Below are 21,571 nucleotides of genomic sequence, written 5' to 3' on the forward strand. Positions count from 1 at the left end.
AGGATTGATAACAAAACAATAAACTGCAGGTGCTGGAGATCTGAATCCCAGAAACAAAGTGCTGGAGAAACTCAGCAGTTGTGAAGGCATTGGTGAAGAGAAAAATAATGTTACATTTCAATTTCAGTGACTCTTTGTCTGAACGGACAAATGATCATGAGACTTGGAGCTTCCAATGTTTTATTCCCCTCAGAGATGCTGCTGGACCTGCAGTTCTCCAGCACTGTGCTTTCTATAGTGAACTTTATTTACAAAACCGATCGGAAAAATACTAATCTCTGAAAGTGAAAGGTTCATTGCAAACATGAGCATAGTTTCCACACTTGAGTTACACAAGCACATCTCAGTTTAAAAACAAGATTTAACTCAAAATAATATTCCATCTCAAAATTAGCCAAGTTACACCAGTAATAAAGCTCCTCCACCCAATGAGGCACTTCAGCACAACATCCTGCAGTGTTTCACACAGGCACCTTTACCAAAGAATGATCACATGTCACAAAATTGAAGGCCAAGAGCATGTCTCTTCCAAGGAGCTGAAGTCAAACTCAATTTTTGGAAGGATTTTTATTAAACCTGATTTAAATCTCAGAGCATAATATTTGTTTAAAAAAGCAAAGTGTGTGGGAAATATCCCACATCTTGCTAAAGATTCAGTTCGGCCTGATACATAGAGCCAAAGGTCAAGCAAACATCACACTTTCCATTCACTTCTACAAAGGGCTGACATCACATTTCTTCAGGATTTAAAGTATTTTATAAATTGTTTGTGAAATCAATTGTCACATTAAAGAACTGGACAATAAATGCCATTGTATACAATCAGAGTGAAGCCTGTGACAGCAGATTTATCTTTGGAGGGCAGTGTGTGTGCTTTCTAAATTCTGGGAGCACTTTGGGAGACTGCTCCCAGATGGTGATCGTGAGCATATCTGGAATGCACTGTTTAGATTTGGGGATCCATGGGAATCAATCTGTGGTTTCACTAATACTTGGCTTGTGTTGTTGGTGTACAGTAAGCAATTCATAAAGTTACTTATGTATTGTTGTTGACTACCCGAATGGTATTCAAATTGACCAGATTGCCTTCAACAGTGTGAATGCATCTATTGTAAATATTTGGAATATTCCAGAACTGCCCAGTGCTTGGCAAATTCAGGAGGGACAAAAAATCACATTGAGTAATTTGAAATTAAGAGTCCAAGAGGACGTAACCACTGAAGTATTCAATTCAAATAGTTAAATGGAGTGCTCACATTTAAAATACCTGTTATCCATAGGAATGGATGGACTGACAGAATTGGGATCAAATTCCTAGCTGGGGAGTGTGAAATGTGCTTTGATAAAGTCACCTGCATTTACCAACAATAATTTGGCAAGCTCGGAAATTTAAAAAACAATACGAGCTTCATTGCTGCTCCAGTCGGGTCACAAACTCTGTGAAAAAAATAACAATGTTCAGGTTTATTGCATACACTCTGAAACACGTGTTTCTTCGACAGATCCTGCAAGTTTCCCTAATGTGCATAATCCATCCAAATGATGTTGCTAACTTTGGCCAACTCATTTCTTTCTGAGCCTCTATAACCTGAAGACTGACCAGAAGCAATTACTCCACATACGTGGGAACATTACCGACGAGGATTTTTTCCTTCAGAATTGACTTTCATATAGTCTGTGCCCAGAACAGATAAAAAGCTTGTTACCTTTTATAGAGCAATGATTCAGTGGGAGTAAAACGCCAACCTTTTCTTGCTTAACAATCACGCTGCCTAAGTTTTAAACATGAACACTTCTTAATAGTCCACCAGATCCTAACAAAATATTTTGTGTGAAACAAATCACATGATACATAGTTATTCAGATAATAAAACAAGTTTGTTCATTGAAGAACTCAGAGGAAAAGGTCATGAAACAATGTGATATACCTCAATCATCATTTCAAGTGCATTCTCTGCATAAATCCTCCTTTTCCTCCTCGAAGCATTCAACTTCTTGAATAATTGAGAGAATGAAGTCACAGTTGTACAACACAAAATCAGACCCTTCAGTCCAACTTGCCCATGCTGACCAGATCTCCAAAATTAATCTAGTCCCATTTGCCAGCATTTGATCCATGTCCATCTTTAACCCTTTCTACTGATTATCAGTTTATTTTACTTTAACAGCAGTTGAAATACTGACTTTTTTTTCTCCCAACATTGGTTAAAGAAATCATAAGTTCATTCATCCAAGTTAATTTTGTAATCTTTCACAAAGAAACAAGTGAGAACAACATATAGCTGAGTGCAAAACAAAATACTGCAGCTGTGCGATATCTGGGAACACTGTAAAGGTGAGGCACTGATACTGCACAGGTTTGTCAGCACGGTTTCAATTACTGACAATAATTTACTCATGTCTTAGCCTTCAGACAGTTAACGTACATGTGAGATATCTGAATTTCATGAATTGGTTCGTATTGCACTTTGAGAAGATTAAACCAAGAATAATTTTTGTTGATCAAAGGAAAAAGTGATGACCAAAGAAGTGGACATCAGAGTCGAAAAGTGTCATGCTGGAAAAGCACAGCAACTCAGGCAGCATCCGAGAAGCAGGAGAGTTGATGTTTCGTGCATAAGCCCTTCATCAGGAATCACAGGCTTCAGAAAAATAACTGGCATAGACTTATGCCAATACATATGTAGAAGGGTCAGAGCATGTTACTATCAGATTAGAGACTAATTTCAGATTTGGTACCATTCAGTGCAACATTTCAGTTTGATATTTACATATGTACCGAAAAGAGAAGTTGTCTAAACTTACAAGCTCTAGAATGATTATACAAGTAAACCTGGAAATAAAGCTGGTGAACAAGAATGGCAAAGTGAAGTCCCATCAGTATCGCCTTGGGCAGTGTCAAGTAAGAATTTGACAACAGAGTTGCCACTTTGCTGCAATTTGGCCAGACTGCAGGTTACACCAAAGATCAGTTCAGTTTTATCTGCAACCGATTGAATGCAAAATCCTCCTTGCACAATAATGAGGCAGCATTTTGGCATGTCATTTTTAAAATATATTATTTTCAAAGTTACTCACAATTAAGAGTGATCGCTTGGTGCTGTCTGCATAACACAGTACGAAAAGGAATTAACAAAAAAAAACATTATAACCCAAATTCAGAGTCACTAATTTATTGATATTGCATGGGTCCAGCATTTATAAGTAATCAATTTTTAAAAATAAATACAGATACATTTATTACCTATATTGGAGTACAGTCAAGTTTCTTACTGAACAGTGACAGGATTGGACAGAGTCCGCATGGATTTAAGAGAGGGGAATTATACTTTGCAAATCTACTGAAAGAATCTACAGAGTCGAATATTAAAGAAAGAAATTGCAGGACATTTGGAAAAGCTTATCATTAAACATGGGAGACTGGGTTTTGTGAAAGAGAAACTATATTTGACAAATTTAGCGACAGTTCATTGAGGAGATAACAAGCAGGGCTGATAAAGGGTAATCGAATGATGTTCTGGATTTGGATTTTAAAAGTGTAAATGATAAGGTGCTACATAAAAGTTAATTGCACAATTTAGGAGCTTGTGGTATCGGGGTAATGTATTAGCATGGACTGAGGATTGGTTAACCACACTGGCTGTTGCTGAGTCTTCACTTGGAGTACTGTATACAATGTTAGCTCCCATATTTAATAAAGGATAAACTAACATCGGACACCATTCAAAAAAGATTCACTTAGCTGCTTTGAGGACAAAAGGGTTGACCGAACAAGAATTGATAAGCAGGGGTGATCTAATGGAAACAAGATTCTGAGGAGCTTGACAGGGTAGATGTTGACTAGATCTTCTAGCACCAGTGAAGTCTCAAACCAGGGGACATTACATAAGGGAACATTCATTTTAGAAAAAGGAATGTATTTTTTCTCTCAGTGAATGGCTAGAATTTTCTCGCCCAAACAATTGTGAAAGTTAAATGTGGGAGGGGAATGGTTGGGTTACTCTTCGGAGGGTTGTTCTGGCTTGTTGGACTAAGAGCTTGTTTCCACATAGTAGGGAATCCGTGACTCTGTCTCAAATTATTTTAAAAGAGGGCAGATAGATTTTTGAAATATTGAGCAGTTGAGGGCTATGCGGATCAAGCATAAAAGAGGTGTTGAGGTCTGGATTGGCCAAGCCATGATCTGATAGAATGGGGAACAAGCTGAAGGCGATGAATGCCCTACTCCTGCTCCGTTTCCTTGAGGCTCCGTTTCATGTGTTTTTGTTTCTAAAGAAGAGCGTGATACAATGTGCTAAAGATCTCAGATGTTGTGAAAAGCAGTGAAAATGGGGTGTTTATGTACTGATTCAGATGGCATTGATTCATCAATCACAGCTATACAGACATGAGTAGGAAGGCAATTCCCTCCATGAATAAAGGAAATCTACTGCAGAGCTCACACAAAGGGATCCTTACCCTCAGTAAACTCTCCCATCACATTATCCAACATATCTGCAAAAGCAGGACACACTGCGCATGCTCTAGCCAACAAAGTGACCCGAGGGTGATTGATGTCAGCACCGGACCAATGAAAGCACGGTGGGCGGATCTGGATGACCTAGCGGGATGTTGGTCCTCCAACCAATCAAAGTGAATGAAGGGCGGTGCTAAACTAAACCATGTGATCACCCTCGCGCGCGGCGCAGAGTCGCTGGAATGAATGCTCGCGAAGTTATGGAGAGAAAGGATACGGTAAGGAAAGAAATAAACAGGGAAACGGGAGAAAAACTGTGCTGCTATGAGCGGAGAAGTTTTACAAACAAATTGTGCACGTCGGAAAACACAAATTTGAACGTCCCAGTCCCGTGTTTGCAGTAAATGAGGAATGGCCTCAGTGCGGCTGCAGACCTGAGTAAGCGCCGCCATCTTTATTCGGGACAACGATTCACTGGACACGTGCGGAGCCGCCATCTTTGTAGGGGGCAAGGTGCGGCCAGGCGCATGTGCAGCCTTTCTCTCGTATAATGTCTTTGGGACCATAGCAGCCAATCCTGCTCTGATTCACCTCTGGGCTCCCTCATAACCACTTTGTCAATATCTAGTTTCCTCAATCTCGAACCATGGGTGTATTTTTGGTCTGTTTACTCCTGTATTATTACTTTTATAGACCCTTTGTAAATGAGTTTTTCACTGCGGCCCGGCCCCTGACCATGTACTACTCTATTATCAGATTACTTTTTTCTTGAATATTTTTGACAGTCAAGAATTCTTTTTTCCAACAAGCAAGTGTATTTTCCTTCCATTTCTGAATATCAGATTCTGCACCATTTTCATTCCCTGTAATCCATTTTGCACTCCCTGAAACATCAACTGTGTTTCTCCTTCCACAGATACCAGTGATTAATGCCAAAGCCCTGTTGCTTGTGGAGAGGGTGATGTTTGACTTTCATGTACAGCTGCAGTTTGTGTGGTGAAGGTGCTCCTACAATGTGGTTGGGTAAGTGGTATTATAGATTATTCATTCAGCAACAGTGATAATTTGAAAATAATGTCCAAATCAACAACAGTTTGTATTTTTATTATCATGCTAATAATTTCACAAAAGTACGATTGAGAACTTTAGACATAAGGTCATAGATGGAGATATTAGGTCAAGTGACCAAAAGCATTGCCAAAAAGCAGGTTTTGAGGGATGTCTTAAAGGTGGAAAGCAGACCTGTGAGGTTTTGGCTGCAAATTTCAGACCAAGCTGCTTCAGGAACTGTAGAAACAGCCACACAGGTGAAGTAATGAATTATCAAATGGTTGGGAGTCTCGAAGAAAATGGGTTGTCGAGGTCTCAAAGTGTGTGTGGTGCAGGGAGCTAGGGATTATCACAGCCAGGAATTAAATAAAGTGTGAGAATTTTAATTTGAGGGATATTGGCCAGGTGCTGACAGGTGAGACTAGATTGGGTTGGGGTATCTGGTCGGCATGGACGGGTTGGACCGAAGGGTCTGTTTCCTTGCTGTACATCTCTCTGGCTGTATGCTGTTGATTATAATTAGGAGCCTTTTGATGAATCAACAAGCAGAGATTTAGACTTTCTTGAGATTACAGGGAGATTGAATGTGGGAAGCTGGCCCTGAGTGTGTTGGGAAAATGAAATCTGGAGATAATACAAGGTGGATGAGAGTATATGAGCTGATACAAGGGTAGAATCAGCTAGAAATAGTGGTCTTGGAGTGGGACTGGGCTGTCACTCTCACCTCACCTCACCTCTGGGATTCAGCTGGTTGCCTGATTGTGAATCAGGGCAGTAACACAATCAGGAGCTGAGTGGCCCTGGTGGAGCCTAAAATGAGTGTCGCTGAGCTGACTGTTGCTGAGCAGTTGCTGCTTGGTAGCCCTGTCAATGACATCTTCCATCACTTTACTGCTGGTCGAGTGTGCACTGATAGATGGAACTTGCCTGGGTTGGATTGCCCAGTGTTTTTGTGTTGAACATCCCTGGACAATGTTCCACATTGTCGGTAGATGCCAGTGCTGGAGCGGTACTTGGATTGGTGGGTGGCAAGTTCTGGAGCACAAGATATCAGTATTATTGCCAGAATATTGGCAGGGCCCGTAGCCTTTGCACTACTTAACCATTTCTTGATGTTATTCAAACTGCATCAAACTGGCTTAAAACTCGCATCTGTGATGTTGGAAACCACTGGAGAAGGCTGAGATGGATCATCCCGCTTTGCACTTCTGGCTGAAGATTGCTGCAAATGCTGTCGTCTTATCTGGTGCATGGGTGTGTGAGGCCCCTCCATCAGTAAGGGTGGGGATTTCTGTGATACTTCCTCCAGTGAGTTGTTTAATTGTCCATCACCGTTCACAACTGGGTGTAGCAGAACTGCAGAGCTCCGATCTGTTCCATTGGATGTAGGATCACTTAGCTCTGTTGCTTGCTGCTGATGCTGTTTGATATGCTGGTAGTTCTGTTTTATGGCTTCACCAGGTTGGCACTTCAGTTTTAAGTCTGCCTGGTGCTGCTCATGGCATGCCCTCCTTTCCTGTCCATTGTGATGGGTGCGAGCAGGATTTGCAAACCCATGAGAATACAGATTGTGCTGGAGTACAGTTCTGCTGCTGTTGATGTCCCACAGTGCCTCAGAGAGATCCAGTTTGAGATCCTACATCTTTTCAAAGTCTGTCCCATTTAGAACGGTGATAGTGTCACTCAACACAATGGAGGTTTTTCTCAACTTTAAGGCAAGTCTTTGTCTCCAAAATGAATGTGTGATGGTCGCTCGTACTGATACTGTCATGGACAGATGTATCTGCATCTGGTCAATTCATAACAATGAGATCACTCTTGTTTTTCCCTCTTGTTGGTTCCCTCACCACCCGCTGTAGACTCAGTTGAGCAGCTATACCCTTTAGGACCTGACCACCTCAGTCAGTAATTCTATTACAGAGCTAGTCTCAATTGTGGACATTGAAATCCTGTACCCAGAGTACAATTGACACCATTTTATTGCCTCGATGCTTCCTCCAAATGTTATTCAACATGAAGGAGAAGTGATTCATCAGCCAAGCAAGGACAGGATGTGGTAATCAGCAGGAGCCATGAGACTTCCCCCCTTCCCATTCTTCCAAACATTTACTGGGAGCACTGGGCAGTGGGAAGCAGACAGAGTTGCTATCTTTTTAGGGATACGCTTTGGAGTGATTGGGAGGATCTTCCTACCCATTGGTCAGGATGGAGACAACGTGCCCATCGTTAGGCATTAGCCTTTCACACCCGTGTCTTATTGATGAGGCAGAGCGGCAGCACGGAATGAAAGAAAAGAAAGTCATTCTTGTTCCCCATAACTCACTGACGCTTGGATCATTTTCTCCAATGTGTCAAAGAACAGCTGTGTTCAGTCACATGAGATCTCAAGTTGGAATCTCCTAGAAACCCACAGATTTCCCTCTGAGTTGACTGCTGATGTCCTCAAGGGTAATATGTACAGTAATCCTGGGCCATAAGGAGGGGATGTTGTGAGCTTCTAACTTGAACTGATAGTGACAGATTTTATAAACTTGTATTACAGAATATTACAGGTGGACATTCAGATGGTAATCTCAGTAAATATTCTGCTAAACTCTGATTGAATTACTCAGTATATCAGGATCTGGATATTCGCATTGTGTGTGTGAGTATTGTGTTCCAGATCAATCCCATTTGCTGCTTAAAAATTCTCCTTTGAATCGTCGCATTCTCTCAAAAGGTCTCCCCAAACCTTCAATGTGTCCTGTAATCCTTTTATGATGACCTGATGAGTGTATGGTTTATTATTCGAATGTGTAATTTTTGTATAAGGATGTCTCAGAGAGGGAGCAGAATATTCTTAAAGGGGAGAATAACCATTTTGAGGGGAGGCTGTTGTTTATTGGTATCAATGACATGGGAATAGAAGAGTTCACATTATCGGATCATTGGAATCTCTTGTGGGGTAGAATTGACCTCCATCAGAAGGATGGATTGTACTGGCACTGGAAGGGAACAATTGCTAGTGCTATTAAGGAGGCATTAAACCAGTGAAGGAATGTGGGTAAACCCAGAGAGAGAGTGAGCGAAGAGCTAAGTCTGATGCTTGTACAGTTCAGACGTCAAACAGTCAAGGCAGACAAGGGCAAGGAACAGAATGAGCAGTTACACTGCATATGTTTCAATGCAGGGGGCAGAGGAGCTCAGGGTATGGTTTTGAACATCGCACTGGGATATTATAGCAATTACAGAGGCATAACTTAATGATGGATAGGACCAGCACCTTAATGTTCCAGTGTATAGATGCTATAGCAAAGATAGAAAGGGGGCAACAGAGCAGGGGAAGAGGTATTTTTGATTAGGGATAACATTACAGCTGGGCTTCAAGAGGGTATTCCTGGGAGTACATCCAGGCAGGTTATACAGGTGGAACTGAGAAATAAGAAAGGGAAGATCTCCTTATTGGGATGGTACTATTGACCGCCTCCCCCCCACTTCCCCAATAGTCAGCAGGGAGTTGAGAAGCAAATTTACTGAGAGATCACTTATCTGTAAGAACAGTATGGTTGTGTACAAGACTTGACCTTCTTTGTTATTCATTCACAGGATGAGGGTGTCACTGGCTGGGCCCAAAGGGGCAGTAAAGAGTCAACTTCATTGCTGTGGGTCTGGAGTCACATGTAGGCCAGACCAGGTAAGGATGGCAGATTCCTTCCCTGAAGGATATTAGCGAATCTGATGAGTTTTTTTTTCGCAATAATCAACAATGGATTCATGGTCTTTAATAGATTCTTAATTCCAAATTTTTATTGAATTCTCATTCCGCTGTGTGCCGTGACGGGATCCAAACCCTGGGCCCCAGAACGTTACCTGGGTGTCTGGATTATCCATCTAATGATAATCTCACTAGGCCATTTGGTAGGGCGAGTGACTGAAGTATCCGTGGGGCAGCACATCAGCACCAAAGATCCCATGGTCTCTGCAGAAGATAGAAAGGGCTGGGGAGGGAGATATATCCCTGGTGGTGGGGTCTGACTGTAGGTAGCAGACATAGCAGAGGTTAATGGAGATTAGTGGGTGGCAGGTGAGGACCGGGGGATTATATTCTTATTGTGGTTGGAGGGGTGGGGGGAAGGCGGAGGTACAAGAAGTGGAGGATATGCGTTGGAGTGCATTGTTGATCAAGTGGGAGGGAAATGCGGTCCTTGAAAGAGGAAACCTTTCTGGGATGTCCTGGAGTGGAATTGCTTCTTTTGGGAGCAGATATGGCAGAGGCGGAGGAATTGGGAGTACAGGATCACGTTTTTACAGGAATGTACTCGAGGGTAATCAGGAGAGCAAAAAGGGGACTTGAAATATCTCCAGGACATAGTTTAAGGAGAATCCAAAGAGATTCTACAAATACTTTAAGCATAAAATAATAACCAGACAGAGAATAGGACCCCTTAAAGATCAACAAGGCCATTTATGGAACAACAGGATGTGGGAGAAATACTATGCTATTCTATTCTAGAGAGTTTGGAGAAATAAATAGTGATAACTTGAAAAGTGTCTATGTTACAGAGGAGGAAGTACTGGATGTCTTAAACAGTAGCAAGGTGGATAAATCCCTGGGACCTGATCAGGTGTATTCCAGAAATTTGTGGAAAGCTAGGAAGGTGTTGGCAGTGCCCCTCCCTAAGGTATTTATATCATTGTTTGTGACAGGTGAGGTGCTGGAAGATGGGTGCCATTATTTTAAAAAGGTGGGAAGGAAAGGCCAGGGAACAAGAGAACAGTCAACCTAACGTCAGTGGTAGGTAAGTTGTTGGAAGGGATTCTGAGGGACAGGATTTACATGTATTTGGAAAGACGAGGATTGATTAGGGATAGTCAACATGGCTTTGTGTGTGGGAAATTCTCTCTCTCTAACTTAATTGAGTTTTTTTGAAGATGTGACAAAGATGATTAATGAAGGCAGACTGTGGACGTTGTCTATATGGACACTGAACGATGTTCCACATAGCAGACTCGTTAGCAAGGTTAGATAACATGGAATGTTGGGAGAACTAGCCATTTGGATACAAAACTGGCTTGAAGGTAGGAGGCAGAGGGTGGTGATGGAGGCTTGCTTTGCGGACTGGAGGCCTGTGAGCAGCATTGTCCTGCAGGAATGGGTATTAGGTCCTTAAATAAATGACTTGGATGTGAATGTATGAGATATGATCAGTGGGTTTACAGAAGACACCAAAATTGGAGGTGTAGTGGACAATGAAGCAGGTTAGTTCAGAATGCAACAGTATCTTGACCAGATGGGCCATTGGAGTGAGGAATGGCAGACTGGGTTCAATTTAGACAAATGTAAGCTGTTGGAATTTGGAAAGGCAAATCAGAGCAGGACTTGTACACTTAATGGTAAAGTCCTTGGGAATGTTGCTGAACATAGAGACCATGGAGTGCAGGTTCATTGTTCCTTGAAAGTAGAGTCGAAGGTAGGCAGACTAGTGAAGGTGGTGTTTGTTATGCTTATATTTATTGGTCAATGCATTGAGTTCAGAAGCTGGGACGTCAAATTCTGGTTGGACAGGACATTGATTAAGCCATTTCAGGAATTATGTTTTAAGTTCGAAATTCCCTGTTCTGGAAAGGATGTTGTGAATCTTGAAAGAGTTCAGACAAGATTTTCAAAGACTTTGCTCGGGTTGGAGGATTTGGGCTACAGGGAGAGGGTGAATAGGCCAGGGTTAATTTCCCTGGAGAGGCAAAGACTGAGAGGTGACTTCATGGAGATCGATAAAGTCATGAAGGGCATGGATAAGGTGAACAGCCAGGGTCATTTCCCCCCAGTTAGTTGGGTTCAAAACAAGATCACATGGACTAAAGTTGAGAGGGCAAGGACTTAAAATGGATCTAAGGGGCAAAGTTTTCAAGCTGTGTGTGGTGTATGTGTGGAATGAGCTGCCGGATGAAGTAGTGGAGGCTGATACAATTACAACATTTGAAAGGCATCCGATTGGGTACGTGAATAGGAAGAGTTTCCAATGATACGGACCAATAGCTGGCACATGGGACTCCGTTTGTTGAGGATTCCTCGTTGTCATGGACAAATTGGACCAAAGGTCTGTTTCTGTGCTGTACATCTCTATGACACTAATAAATGAAAATAAGATGTGTTCCTCTTTTGTGGAGAGCTAGAAGAAGCACAGATAATTGTCCTTGGAGCTGAGAAGGTTAAGCAGTGATTTTGACCAGGTGCAAATTTGTTTCTAGGATATCTAATCTGCAGAGTGAGGGGAATTGTTAACAATGTCACAATTTTAGTAACTGTTTTCAGGTAATTGGCAAATAATGTGAATATGTGAACATTATTTTATTCAGTAAGTTCTGAGTATCTGGAACAGTCTGAATGGCAGCTGGACACAGACTCAGCAGTTATTCATAATCAGATTTAGAATTTTACTTTTTAAGGGAAGATTTGGGGGGCTATGGGCAAAGGGGAAGGGAATTGGGACAGATTTGCAGCATCTCCAGAGGAAGAGGGTACATCCCAAATGGGCTGAATAGCCCCAGCCCCTGTGCTCTGTGATACTGCCCCCATTGACTGTGAATGTTGAAGCTCATCCCAGGGCAGAGAGAGGGAGGATCCCACCACTCACCTCACAATGGGCCCCGAATGATTGATATCAGCGCAGGCCAATAGGGGGCAGAGGGCAGTACTGGAGGACCAGGTTGTACCAGTTTGTCCTCCAACCAATTGGAGTGAATGAGGGCATCCTCAAGGCTGGAACTAAAGAAAGGCACATATCACAGAGATCTGAGAAACTGGAGGACATGAGATAGGGAGCTTTCTGTGGCTGGTGAGGAATTATATAAATCAGGAAGAGTTGTGAGGCTGGATGAAGTGACAGTGATCGGGAGAGTTGTGAGGATGGAGGAATTTAGAGTTAGTGAGGATTAGAGTCATAATGTTATACAGCAAGGAAACAGGCCCTGTGGTCCAACCAGTCCATGCCAACCATAATTCCAAACTGAACTAATTGTACCTGCCTCCGCTTGGTGCACATCCATCCAAATATTTCCTATTTATGTACTTATCTGAATGTCTTTTAAATATTGTAATTGTATTCACAGCTACCACTTCCTCTGGAAGTTCATTTCACATGTATAATTTTTTTAAAAACCCTAATGTCTTTTCTGAAATCTTTCTAATTTCTTCTCAAAATGAATGCAGCACAGTTTTGAATCCCCCCCCCTCCCCCCCCAGCAAAACACTTTCTGATTTTGTAAACCTGTAATAAGGTGACCCCTCAACCTCGTGCACGCCAGTGAAAAAAATTCCCAGCCTATCCAGCCTCTCCTTAGAACACAATCCCTCCATTCATGGCAACATCCTGGTAAATCTCTTCTGAACCTGCTCCAATTTAATGATATCCTTCCTATAACAGCACAACCAGAACTGGACAGAGTATTCCAGAAGAGGCCTCCCCAACGCCCTGTACATCCTCAACATAACGTCCCAACTCCTGGACTCAAAGGTCTGAACAATGAAGGTAAGTGTGCTAAGCACTTTCTTAACCACCCTGTCTACATGTAACACAAATTTCAAAGACCTGAAGCCCTCGGTCGCTTTGTTCCCATATCACTACTCAAGGCTCTACTTTTATTGAGTGTAAGTCCTGCCCTCGTTTGTTTTGTCAAGATGTTATATTTTGCATTTATTCCAATCAAAAAAATTTTTTGAGTATAAAGGCAGTAGGAGTATAATTAAAAGAGAAATCAGGAGTCAAAAAAGGGCCGTGAGATAGCTTTGGCAAATAGGGTTAAGGATAATCCGAAGGGCTTTTGTAAATACATGGAAAAAAAAAGGCTAACTAGGGAGAAAATAGAGACCCTCAAAGATCAGCAAGGCAGCCATTGTGTGGAGCTGCAGGCGATGGGTGAGATAGGAAACAAGTATTTTGCATTAGTGTTTACTGTGAAGAAGTACATGGGAGATATAGAATGTGGGGAAATAAATGGTGTCATCTTGAAAAATGTCCATATTACAGAGGAGGAGGTGGTGCTGGATCGGTGGCTAAGGAGCTGGTGCAGGGGAAAAGGATTCACGTTTTTTGGATCATTATGATCTCCTCTGGAGTAGAGTTGACCTGCATAAGAAGGATGGATTGTACCTCAATTGGAAGGTGTCTAATATCTAGGCAGGGAGACTGGCTGGTGATACTCGGGAGGCATTAAACCAGTGAGGGAGTGGGTATAAACCCAAGAAGGTAGTGAGAATAGAGGTATGTCTGAGGCTGGTACAGTTCAGAAGTCAAATAGTCAATGCAGGCAAGGGCAAGGAACAGAATGAAGACGGACTGAGCAGTTGCACTGCATTTACTTCAATAGAAGATGCCTGACAGGGAAAGCAGATGAGCTCAGGGTGTGGTTTTGAACATGGCACTGGGATATTATAGCAATTACAGAGGCATCACTCAGGGATGGATAGGCCTGGCAGCTTAATGTTCCAAGGTATAGATGCTATAGCAAGGATAGGAAGGGGGACAAGAGAGGAGGGGGAGTGGCATTTTTGATTCGAAATAGCATTATGTTTTTGCTTAGGGAGGATATTCCTGGGAGTATGGTCAGTGAAGTTATTTAGGTGGAACTGGGAAATGAGAATGGGATGATCACCTTATTGGGGTTTTCTGCATGGATTTCGTCTGGGCCCTCTGGTTTCCTCCCACAGTCCAAAGATGTGCAGGTTGGGTGGATTATCCAGGCTGAATTGCCCGTAATGTTCAGGGATGTGCAGGCTCTGGGAAATGCAATGTTACAGGGGCAGGTTAAGAGGCTTTCAGGGTCAGTATCAATGTGATGGGCTGAATGACCTGTTTCCACACTGTTGGGATTCTCTGATAATTCTATTTTTAAAATATTTACAGAAAATAATAGACCAGATCGAAAAGTTAAGGTTCTGAATTGGACAAAGGCCAATTTTGATGGCACAAGGCAAGAACGTTCATCTGGCCCCTCAAGCCTGCTCTACCATTCAATAAGATCAGGGCTGAGCTTTTCATGGCCTCAGCTCCACATTCCTGCTCTCTCACCATAACCCTTAATTCCTTTCCTGTTCACAAATCTACATTTTGCCTTAAAAGCATTCAAGTTGATAACGTCAAATGCTGCACTCGGCAGGGAATTCCACAGATTCACAACCCTTTAGCTGAAGAAGCTCCTCCTGAACTCAGTCCTAAATCTGCTCCCCCTTATTTTGAGGTAATGCTCTGTAGTTTGAACCGACCCCAGTGGAAATAGCCTCCCTGCTTCTATCTTATCTACTCTCTTCATAATTTTATTTTTTCCTATCCAACCTCCCATTCCTCTAAATTACAATGACTATAGAACCAGTTTTCTCAATCTCTCCACATACACCAACCCTCTCAACTCCCAACTCAAACTAGTGAACCTCCTGTGCCAGTGCATCCTTGCTAATGTAAGGGGACCAAACCTGGACACAGTACTCCAGGTGTGGCCTCACCAGCATCCTGTACAGCTGCAACATAACCATACCTCTAGCAATGAAGGACAATATTCCCTTCACTGCCATAATTACCTGCTGCACCTGCAAACCAACTTCCTGAGATTCATGCACAAGGCCACCCAGCTCTCTCTGCACAGCAGAATGCTGCAAGATTTCACCATTTCATCATCCAGTTTTCTGTTCGTACGACCAAAATGGATGACCTCACATTTCCCAACATTGAACTCCATCTGCCAGATCATTCACTTAACCTATCTGTATCCCTGTGCAGACTGACAGTGGCCTCTGCAGACATTGCTCTACCTCATCTTTGTATCAAATGTGAACTCTGACACCGGACACTTGGTCCTCAACTCCAAAACATTTGTGTAAATTGCAAACAGTTGTAGTGCCAACACTAATCCAAACACCCATTTATCCCCATTCTTTATTTTTTGCTGGTTAACCGATCCTGTATCTATGATAATACATTACCAATAATGCTGTGCATCTTTACCTTATTCAGCAGCTTTTTGTGTGGCAACTTATCGGATACCTTCTGGAAATCCAGGTACACCACATCCACCGAGTCCACCTTGTCCAACGCACTCGTCGTATCCTCAAATAATTCCAGTAAATGTGTTCTACATGACCTGTCTTTCCTGAATCCATGCTGTGTCTGCTCAATGAGACAATTTCTACCCAGATATCTCACCACTACTTCCTTGAGAGGTTCAAGCATTTTCTCCACTACAGATGTTAAGCTAACGGGTCCTTTTGAAAAATAGTGGCACCACATTTGCAGCTTCCAGTCTGTCAAAACCATTCCAGAATCCACCAACTTTTAGTGAATTTTCACGAGTCTATTTGTTATTCTCCGCCCCCCCCCATCTCCTTTATTCCCTGGGATGCAATCCATCAGAGCCTGGATACCCATCTACCTTTAGGCTGTTATCTTTCCCAACATTACCTCTTTACTGGGAATGATTGCTTCTGTATCCTCATCTGCCATTGCCTCCATAGGCCTGCGACAATGAGAGTACACAGACAGTATGTTCCTGTTAAGGCCAAGGCTGGTAGGTGTACAGAATGCCGCCTGTTGAAAGAAATTGAGAGCCTGGTCAAGAAAATGAAGCAGGCGTATGGCAGGTAAAGACAGCTGTGTTTGTGTAAATCCCTAGAGGAGTATAGGGGCAGTAGGAGTATACTCGAGGTAAACCAGGAGGGCAAAAAGGGGACATGAGATAGCTTTAGGAAATAGGTTTAAGGAGAATCAAAGGTGATTGTACAAATACACTAAGGACAAATGAGTAACCAGGCAGATAATAGGTAACCGCAAATCAAGGCTGTCTGTGGAACCGCAGGAGGTGAGAGAGATTCTGTATGAGCGGAGAGGTTTTACAAACAAAATGTGCACATCGGAAAACACAAATTTGAACATCACAGTCTTGTGTTTTCAGTAAACGGGGAATTGCCTCTGTGTGGCTGCAGGCATGGGTGCGCGCCACCATCTTTATTTGGGGCAAGAATTCACTGGAAACATGCGGAGCCACCAGTTTTTTAGGGGGCAAGGTGCAGCCAGGCGCATGTGCAGCCTTTCTCTGGTACAGAGTCATTGGGCAGGATTTACACAGAGCACATTCAATCTCAGAGAAATGGATGTTTATTTCTGGATTTGTTTCGTCATTCATTTAAATGATTTGGTATCGTAAATGAGTTTGCAGGTCATACAAAATTGGAGGTGTTGTGGATAATCAAGAACGTTACCTCAGATTACAATGAGATATTGGTCAGATGGGGTATAATTTAGATAAATGTGAGGTGCTGCATTTTGGAAAACCAAATCAGGGCAGGACTTATACACTGAATGACAAGGCCCTGGAGATGTTTGCGGAACAAAGAGACCTTGGACTGAAGGTTCATAGTCCTTGCAAGTCAAGGATAGGATGCTGAAGAAGGTGTTTAGTATATTTTCCTTTATTGATTCGAGCATTGAGTATAGGATGTGGGAGGTCATGTTACTATACAGGACATTCGTTAGGTCACTTTTGGAATATTGTGTGCAATTCTGGCCTACCTCCTATCAGAAGGGTGCTGTGAAACTTGAAAGGTTTCATAAAAGACTTACAAGGAAGTTGTTAGGGTTGGAGGATTTGAGCTACAGGGTGAGGCATAAAAGGCTGGGGCTGTTTTCCCTGGAGTGCCATAGGCTGAGCAGTGATGTTATAGAGATTTATACAATCATGAGGGGCATGAATAGAGTAAATGAACAAGGTGTTTTCCCTGGAGTGGTGGTGTCCAGAATTAGAGGGCATTGCTTTAGGGTGAACGGAGAAAATTTCAAAGGGGCCTAAAGGACAACTCTTTCATGCAGTGGGTGGAATGAGCTGCCAGAGGAAGTGATGGAGGCTAGTACAATTAAAACATGTTAAAGGCATCTAACTAGACATATGATATGTTTAGGAAGCGTTTACAGGGATATAGGCCAAGTGCTGGCAAATGGGAATAGACTAGGTTCGGATACCTGTTTGGCAAGGATGAGTTAGACCGAAGGGTCTGTGTCGGTGCTATACATCTCTATGACTGTGGGATCATAACAGCTTATACTGCTCTGCTTCATCTCTGGGTTCCCTCATGACCACTTTGTCAATATCTAGCTTCCTCAATCTTGAACAATGGGTGTATTTTTGGTCTGTTTGGTTTTTTACTATTATTGTTACAGACATTTTTGTAAGTTAATTTTTCACTGCCGCCCAGCCCCTGACCATGTGCTGCTTATCAATATTTTCCGGAAAATCTTTAATGGTCGAGAATTCCTTTTTCCAATAAGCAAGTGTATCTTCCTTCCATTTCTGACTATCTCATTCTGCACCATTTTCATTCCCTGTAATCCATTTTGCACTCCTTGAAACATCAACTGTGTTTCTCCTTCCACAGATACTAGTGATAAATGCCAAAGCCCTGTTGCCTGGGAGAGGGTGATGTTTGACTTTCTTGTACAGCTGCAGTTTGTGTGGTGAAGGTGCTCCCACAATGTGGTTGGGTAAGAGACATTACAGAGTATTCATTCAGCAACAGTAAAGATCTGAAGGTAATGTCCAAATCAACAACAGTTCATATTTTTATTGTCATGCTTATAATTCCACAAAAATATTATTTCGAATTTTAAACATCAGGCCAGAGATGGTGATATTAGGTCAGGTGACCAAAAGCGTTGTCAAATAAGCAGGTTTTGAGAAATGTCTTAAAGGAGGAAAGCAGACCTGAGAGGTTTTGGCTGTGAATTTCAGAACGTGTTGCTTTGGCAACTGTGAAAGCAGCCACACTGGTGAAGTAATGAATTAACAGATCATTGGGAGTCTCGAACAGAATGGGTTGTCGAGGTCTCAAAGGGTGTGTGACGCAGTGAGCTAGGGATGATCACAACCAGGAATTAAATCAAGGGTGAGAATTTTAAATTGAGGGATGTGGGCCGGATGCTGGCAGGTGAGACTAGATTGGGTTGGAATATCTGGTCGGCATGGACGGGTTGGATTGAAGGGTCTGTTTCCAAGCTATACATCGCTGTAGCTCTATGTTCTTGATTATGAATAGCAGCCTTTTGATGGATCAACAAGTTCTGGTACAAGGGAGTACTTGGGCAATAGAGATTTAGTTTTTCTTGAGATTACAGGGAGGTTGAATGTGGGAAGCTGGCCAGGAGTATGTTTGGATAATGAAGTCTGGAGATAACACAAGGTGGATGAGAGTATATGAGCTGAGACAAGGGTGGAATCAGCTTAGTGGCCTTAGAGTGGGACTGGGCTGTCACCCTCACCTCACCTCTGAGATTCAGCTGGTTGTCAGGTTGTGAATCAGGGCGGTAACACAATCAGGAGCTGGGTGGCCCTGGTGGAGCCTAAAATGAGTGTCACTCAGCTGGCTGTTGCTGAGCAGCTGCTGCTTGATAGCCCTGTTGATAACATTTTCCATCACTTTACTGCTGGTCGAGTGTGGACTGATAGATGGAAATTGGCTGGGTTGTATTGCCCTGTGTTTTTGTGTTGAACATCCCTGGGCAATGTTCCACATTGTTGGTCGATGCCAGTGCTGGAGCGGTACTTGGCTTGGTGGGTGGCAAGTTCAGGAGCACAAACCATCAGTGTTATTGCCAGAATATTTGCAGGGCCCATAGCCTTTGCACGACTTAACCATTTCTTGATGTTATTCAAACTCAACCGAACTGGCTTAAACTCACATCTGTGATGTTAGAAACCACTGGAGAAGGCTGAGATGGATCATCCCACTTTGCACTTCTGGATGCAGATTGCTGCAAATGCTGTTGTCTTATCTGGTGCATGGGTGTGTGAGGCCCCTCCATCAGTCAGGGTGGGGATATCTGTGATGCTTCCTTCAGTGAGTTGTTTAATTGTCCATCACCGTTCACAACTGGGTGTGGCAGAACTGCAGAGCTCCGATCGGTTCCACTGGATGTAGGATCACTTAGCTCTGTTGCTTGCTGCTGATGCTGTTTGAAATGCAGATGGTCCTGTTTGGTAGATTCACCAGGTTGGCACTTCATTTTTAAGTCTGCCTGGTGCTGCTCATGGCATGCCCTCCTTTCCTGTCCATTGTGATGGGTGAGAGCGGGATTTGCAAACCCATGAGATTACAGATTGTGCTGGAGTACAGTTCTGCTGCTGTTGATGTCCCACAGTGCCTCAGAGATACCGAGTTTGAGATCCTACATCTCTTCAGAGTCTGTCCCATTTAGAACGGTGATAGTGCCACTCAACGCGATGGAGGTTTTTCTCAACCTTAAGCTAAGACTTGTGTTTCCAAAAGGAATGTGTGATGGTCGCTCGTGCTGATACTGTCATGGACAGATGGATCTGCAGCTGGTCAATTCATAACAATGAGATCACTCTTGTTTTTCCCTCTTGTTGGTTCCCTCACCACCCGCTGTAGACTCAGTTGAGCAGCTATACCCTTTAGGACCTGACCACCTCAGTCAGTAATTCTGTTGCAGAGCTCGTCTCGATAGTGGACATTGAAATCCTGTACCCAGAGTACGTTTGACACCATTTTACTTCCTCAGTGCTTCCTTCAAATGTTGTTCAACATGAAGAAGAACTGATCCATCAGCCAAGGGAGGACAGTACGTGGTAATCAGCAGGAGCCATGAGATTTCCTGGTGTCCGGAGTCCATGCTGAGTACTCCAAGGGCAAATCCTCCCTGTCTTGTGCCATGACCTCTGCCTGGTCTGTCCTGCTGGTGGGGCAGGACATATCCAGAGATTTCAGGAGAAAGTGAAGACTGCAGATGCTGGAGGTCAGAGTCAAGAGTCTGGTGCTGGAAAAGCACAGCAGGTCAGGCTGATAACTGGCTTAGGCTCGAAACATCGATTCTCCTTCTCCTCGGATGTTGCCTGACCTGTTGTGTTTTTCCATCACTACAATCTCAATCTCTTGGCATGGTGATGGTGGTGTCTGGTCATTGTCTGTAAGGGTTGATTTCATGAGTATGAGTATGTCGGGCTGTTCCTTGATTGGTCTGTGAGACAGCTCGGCACAATTTGGCACCAAACTCCAGATGTTAGTCTGGAGGACATTGCACCACTGAGAGGGCTGATTCTGTGGTTGTATTTTCTAGTGCCTTCTTAGATGACGAGTGGTCCATCCAGTTTCATTCCTTTGTTAAGACTTTGCAGTGATTAATACAGTGAGTAGCTGGCTGGGCCACTGTCAGGTTGGGAGGGTTTTTTCTGCCATTGACAATGTTTCCATGGAGATCAGGAGATTCCTAATTCCAGTTATTTTTTCTTGAATTCAGATTCCACCATCTGCCAAGATGGGATTCGAACCAGGACTTCAGTCGTTTGTTTTAATATTTTGGATAAAATTTAAATACATTAGGTTTGTTCACTCACTTTAAATATCACTTACCCAGGTTTGGTTTCTTTGTGAAACACTGTCCATCATCCTGTCTCCTCCATCCTTCTCTCCAACAACAAGAGTTTGGAGCACATGGAGGTTCTCTGTCACTAAGACTGAGATAATCCGATCTGCTGCTTCCCCCCCCCCCTCACGTGGTGTTCCTGGTTTTTGTCCAAACCTACATTTTTCTCCAATCTCATCTCCTGTCAAGCCTTATCAGAGCTCCTCTTGACCCTTTACCCTAATCTCACTAAACCATAGACTTTCCAACTCTCTTTTCTCCTCCACCTCATCAGTCCCCTTCACCTATTCACAGACATTGTTCCTTGTTCTGTCTTTTCTGGTTATGGTCCTTCTCTCCCATTCTGTGAAAAACTGATATTTGACCTCACGTTTGTTGGAAAATCCTGCTCCATCTCCACACTCCCTTTCCTTTCTGAATTCCATGCATTTGGTGTCCCTCATGGATCTATCCTTGGCCCCTCCTGTATCTTGCCTACATACTGTCAGGAGGTGATATTGTGCAAAAGCACCATGTTGGGTTTAACATGTACACTGATGTTGCCCAACTCTCCCTCCCCATCATCCCTCTCCATTACTCCACTGTTACTCAGTTATCAAATTACTTACCACATTCCCACTACTTGATTAGGTGCAATTTCCTCCAATGAAACATTGTCACAGTTAAA

At 43.0% G+C, this 21,571-nt stretch overlaps 1 long non-coding RNA gene across 6 annotated transcripts in view; it reads left to right on the forward strand.

Annotated features, from left to right (window-relative positions):
* Nucleotides 1-4,655: 4,655 nt before the first annotated feature.
* LOC140454081 (uncharacterized) overlaps nt 4,656-21,571 on the forward strand; it is a 53,449-nt gene continuing 36,533 nt past the window's right edge. Inside the window, exons 1-7 of one of the 6 annotated variants that reach the window (XR_011952628.1) lie at nt 4,656-4,734; nt 5,373-5,479; nt 9,092-9,179; nt 12,910-13,014; nt 14,389-16,115; nt 17,904-18,009; nt 20,779-20,861. This is a non-coding gene — a long non-coding RNA (uncharacterized lncRNA). Of the gene's footprint in view, nt 4,735-5,372; nt 5,480-9,091; nt 9,180-12,909; nt 13,015-14,388; nt 16,116-17,903; nt 18,058-20,778; nt 20,862-21,571 lie in introns of all 6 variants that reach the window. The other 5 variants (XR_011952626.1, XR_011952625.1, XR_011952627.1 and 2 more) reach the window with 5 other exon arrangements.

The sequence above is a fragment of the Chiloscyllium punctatum genome, chromosome 28 (genome assembly GCF_047496795.1).
Source record: "Chiloscyllium punctatum isolate Juve2018m chromosome 28, sChiPun1.3, whole genome shotgun sequence".
NCBI classification, from domain to species: Eukaryota; Metazoa; Chordata; class Chondrichthyes; order Orectolobiformes; family Hemiscylliidae; genus Chiloscyllium; species Chiloscyllium punctatum.